This window comes from Macrotis lagotis, chromosome 7, assembly GCF_037893015.1.
Source record: "Macrotis lagotis isolate mMagLag1 chromosome 7, bilby.v1.9.chrom.fasta, whole genome shotgun sequence".
NCBI lineage: Eukaryota > Metazoa > Chordata > Mammalia > Peramelemorphia > Peramelidae > Macrotis > Macrotis lagotis.
This window is the reverse complement of record NC_133664.1, coordinates 103,064,652-103,070,071: the sequence shown is the minus strand read 5'-3', so window position 1 is coordinate 103,070,071 and position 5,420 is coordinate 103,064,652. Positions and strand designations below refer to the sequence as shown.

The 5,420-nt window shown below is 39.2% G+C and overlaps 1 pseudogene; it reads left to right on the top strand.

Annotated features, from left to right (window-relative positions):
* Window positions 1–4,115: 4,115 nt before the first annotated feature.
* On the top strand, window positions 4,116–5,420 carry LOC141493756 (glycerol-3-phosphate acyltransferase 3 pseudogene; annotated as a pseudogene).

The window sequence follows — 5,420 nt, the reverse complement described above, 5'->3', positions numbered from 1 at the left end:
GGAATTTTATAAGAATAAATGACATTCCCCAATTGATAAAAGGTCGAAGGATATAAACAGGCAGTTTACAGATGAAATCAAAACTATCTGTAGGTATATGAAGAAATGCTCTAAATCACTTTTTTGTTTTTGTTTTGTTTTTTAGTTTTTGCAAGGCAATGGGGTTAAGTGGCTTGCCCAAGGCCACACAACTAAGTAATTATTAAGTGTCTGAGACCAGATTTGAACTCTTGACTCCAGGGCTGGTGCTCTATCCACTGCCCCACCCAGCCACCTCTAAATCACTTTTGATTAGAATAGTACAAATTAAAATAACTCTGAGCTACCTATTTACACCAATTGGATTGGCTAATATGATAGAAAAGAAAAATGATAAATGTTGGAGAGAATGTGGGAAAACTGGGACACTATTGCATTGTTGGTAGAGTTATAAACTGATCCACCCATCCTAGAGAGCAATTTGAAACTATGCCCAAAGTACATTCATACTTCATAGCTTTTGATCCAGCAATAATCCTCCTAGCTTTATATACCAAAGAGATAATAATAAAAAAAGGAAATGGACCTACATGTACAAAAACTTTATAGCAGCTCTTTTTTTAGGTGGCAAAGAATTGGGAATTGAGAAGATACTCATCAATTGGGGAAAGAATAAGCAAGTTGTGGTATATGAATGTCAAGGAAGAATGGTATAAGAAATGGTATAAGAAATAATGGTATAATGGTGTAAGTGGTATAAGAAATGAAGAGCAGGCAGATTTCAGAAAACCTTGGTCTTATATGAACTGAATGAAGTCAGAAGAACCAGGAGAACTTTGTACAGAGTAACAGCAACATTGTCTGAAGATCAACTCTGATAAACTTGGTTCTTCTCAGCAATACAATGATCCAAGAAGATTGCAAAAAACTTGATGAAAAATGCTAACTACATTCAAAAAAAGAACTATGGTGCTTGAATATAGATCAAACCATACACACGTTTTTGTTTTTTTCTTACTCTTGGTTTTTCACTTTTATTCTGATTCTTCTTTCACAATGACTAATGTGGAAATATGTTTAACATGACTGTACTTGTAAAACCTATATCTAATTTCGTGCTGTCTTGGGGTGGAGGCACTGATGGGAAAGAGGAATAACAATTTAGAACACAAAATCTAACAAAAAATGAATGTTAAATGATCTTTACATGTAATTAGAAAAAAATAAAATTATATTAAAAAAGAAGTATATATATTAAAAAAGGAAAAAATTATATACTTTGTACCTATTTATCTAGCATAGCTGAGGGCTAGGCATTATTAGACAGAAGTCACAAAAATTTTGTGATTTCATCAGTTGTAGGCCTTTACTTGTTACTAGTGATTTACTCTACATTCATCAATCTGAGGTGGTAGTCTTCTCACTAGAACAAGGTTTCTGAGAGTTTTGATTCCATTATCAACTCAAGAGTAAACCATTATTATTATTTTACAGAAGAGGAAGTTAATAAGGCTCAAGAAGATAGATTATTCAACAAGCATTATATTCAATGGGGAGAGGCTAGAGGCATTCCCAATAAGAACAGGGGTGAAACAAGGGTGCCCATTATCACCACTACTATTCAATATTGTATTAGAAATGTTAGCATCAGCAGTTACAGAAGAAAAAGAAATTGAAGGAATTAGAATTGGTAAGGAAGAGACATGATGCAGATGCATTTGCAGATGACATGATGGTCTACCTAGAGAATCCTAAGAAATCATCCAAAAAACTACTGGAAACAATTAACAATTTTAGCAAAGTTGCAGGTTATAAAATAAACCCTCATAAATCCTCAACACACACACATATATATATATATATATATGTCTAGCAATATACAGCAGGAAGAACTAGAAAGAGAAATTCCATTCAAAGTAACCTCAGGCAATATAAAATACCTGGGAGTCTATTTGCAAAGACAGATTCAGAAACTTTTTGAAAACAATTATAAAACACTTCTCACACAAATTAAATCAGATTTAAATAACTGGGCAAATATCAATTGCTCATAGATAAATAGAACTAATACAATAAAAATTACAATTCTACCAAAACTAAACTACCTGTTTAGTGCCCTATCAATAAAAATTCCAAAAAATTACTTTAATGAATTAGAAAAAATTGTAAGTAAATTCATATGAGAAATAAAAAGTCAAGAATTTCCAGGAATTTAATGAAAAAAAGTACAAAATATGGGGGCTTAGCCCTACCTGATCTAAAATTATATTATAAAGCATTCATTATCATATGATTTCTCTCTCATCACATCCAATTTGGATCAAGGTACAACATGGAAACAAAGTAAAGACTGATAGATTGATTTCGGGGGGGGAGGGAAGTAAGATTGGGGGTAAAATTGTAAAACTCAAATAATATCTTTAATAAAAATAAATTTTAATAAACTGGTATAAATAAGTAAGAAATAGAGTGGTGGACCAGTGGAATAGACTAGGTGCAAAAGCAGGAGATGATTATAGTAATCTGCTGTTTGATAAGCCCAAAGAGTCCAGCTATTGGGATAAAAACTCTCTCTGATAAAAACTTCTGGAAAAATTGGAAGTTAGTATGGAAGAAACTTAGATTAGACCAACACCTAACACCCTTTACCAAGATAAGATCCAAATAGTTACAGGATTTAGACATAAAAAAAAATACTACAAGCAAATTAGAAGATCAAGGAATGGGGGGCGGAGCCAAGATGGCGACATGAAGGGATCCAGTCTTAGGAGCTCTCTGATAAAAACTCATAAACTAAGGACTCTAACTAAACTTTCGAGAGACAGAACCCACAAAGGGACCCAGTGAGGCAGTTCTCCTACACAAGGTAACCTGGAAAAGAGCAGAAAGGCTCTGCTCCCCCCAGGGCTGGAGGGGGTGGCCCGCCAGAAGGGTGGCCCCCCAGAGCCAAAGAACTTCAGCCTCCAGGAGGCAGCCCCAGGGTGCTGGGAGCCGCAGCTCACAGCAGTGGGGGAGTCTCCTGAGCTGCACCCCGGGGGAGCAACGGGCATAAAGTGGGGGAACCCCGGGGGACCTCTGCCAGAGCTAGCACTTGGAGCCCAGCCCCCAGTGCACACAGCAAGCAGCTTGGTCTTTCCACAGCCTAGACCCACAGCCTAGACCATGAAACAGAAGCAGGTGGAGCTGGTAAGCAGGAGCCCCCAGGGCATGAGCTCATTGAGCTGAGGGAGGGGAGTGAAGAGAGAGAGTCCTGAAACAGGACTCTGGGGCTCTGACCACATTAAGATCCTGAACCCAGTCTAGGCCCCCCCATAGAACAACAGGGTCCCCCCACCTTGGCCCCGTGGCAGAGGTGGGAGCTTATGGTCATTCACAGACTAGGAGGGAGGACAGAACCTCACACACTGAGACCCTTGTGGGAGTGTCCCAAAAGCTCAGGAAGCACCCCAAAAAAACAGGCTTAGGCTGGGAAAATGAACAAGCAAAGATACAAGAGGAAGACCATTGAGAAATATTTTGCAAATGAGCCCAAGAAGGATCAAAATACTCAGTCTGAAGATGAGGAAGCACAAGCTCCTGCATCTAAAGACCAAGAAAAAACAGAAATTGGGCTCAGGCTATGATAGAGCTCAAAAAAGACTTTGAAAATCAAATGAGGGAGCTGGAAGAAAAACTGGAAAAAGAAAGGAGAGAGATGCAGGAAAAACATGAAAATGAAGTCAGCAGCTTCGTCAAGGAAATCCAAAAAAATGCTGAAGAAAATAGCATGCTAAAAAACAGCTTAGTTCAAATGGATAAAACAGTTCAAAAAGTTATTGAGGAGAAGAATGCTTTAAAAAGCAAAATTGGCCAGATGGAAAAAGAGATAAGAAAACTCTCTGAGGAGAACAAATCTTTCAGGCAGATTGATGAACTTACCAGAAATCAGGAATCAATACTTCAAAACCAAAAAAATGAAAAATTAGAAGAAAATGTGAAATATCTCATTGAAAAAACAACTGATATGGAAAACAGATTTAGGAAAGATAATTTGAAATTTATTTACTACTGTTCCAAAAGGCATCACCAAACTGAGGGTTATACTTTATTGCATCTGGATATACAGTTCCTCCTATTTCAAAACTTCCCTTTTGGAAATGGAGGGCGCCGCGCTGGCCGTGCAGGTCCTGGGCACCTGGCTGGCGCTGGTGCTGAGCCTCATCCTGCTGCCCGCGGCCTTCGGCGTGTCGCTGGGCATCTCCGAGGTGTACCTGCAGTTCCTGGTGAAAACCCTGGAGTGGGCCACATTAAGAATTCAGAAAGAAGCTCCAAAGGAATCAGCACTTAAAACCTCAGCTTCTGGTGGTATCATTGAGAGAGATGAATCACCTATGGAGAAAGGGATGGCTGGACATCGAGGGAGGGACTTTGAGCTGTCTGATGTATTCTATTTCTCCAAGAAGGGATTTGAAGCCATCGTAGAAGATAAAGTGACCCAGAGATTCTCCTCAGAGGAGTTAGTGTCCTGGAATCTTCTCACAAGAACCAATATTAACTTCCAATATATCAGCCTCCGATTAACCTTGGTGTGGGTACTGGGTGTTATAGTTTGTTACTGTTTCCTCCTTCCTCTTCCCATTACTTTGGCTTTCTTTGGGATTAGTTTGCTGGTTATAGGAACTACTATGGTTGAGCAGCTCCCAAATAGCAGTATAAAGAACTGGTTGAGTGAACCGGTCCATCTGACTTGCTGCAGGATCTGTGTCAGAGCTCTTTCTGGTACCATTCATTACCATAACAAGCAATACCAACCGCAGAAAGGAGGCATTTGTGTTGCCAACCATACTTCCCCAATAGATGTTCTGATCTTGACAACTGATGGATGCTATGCCATGGTTGGTCAGGTTCATGGTGGATTGATAGGAGTCATTCAGAGGGCCATGGTTAAGGCTTGTCCACATGTTTGGTTTGAACGTTCAGAAATGAAGGACCAACATCTGGTGACTAAAAGACTAAGAGAGCACATTGCTGATAAGAAGAAATTGCCCATTTTAATCTTTCCTGAAGGAACCTGTATAAACAACACCTCAGTTATGATGTTTAAAAAGGGAAGTTTTGAAATAGGAGGAACTGTATATTCAGATGCAATAAAGTATAACCCTCAGTTTGGTGATGCCTTTTGGAACAGTAGTAAATAAAGCATGGTGAACTACTTGCTTGATGACTAGCTGGGCCATAGTCTGTGATGTGTGGTACTTGCCCCCAATGACCAGAGAGGGAAATGAAGATGCAGTTCAATTTGAAAATAGGGTTAAGTCTGCAATTGCTGTGCAAGGAGGACTGACCGAGCTTCCCTGGGATGGAGGTCTGAAGAGAGCCAAGGTCAAAGACACTTTCAAGGAAGAGCAGCAGAAGAACTATAGCAAGATGAAAATGGGTCTATAAACACAGAATCCGATTGA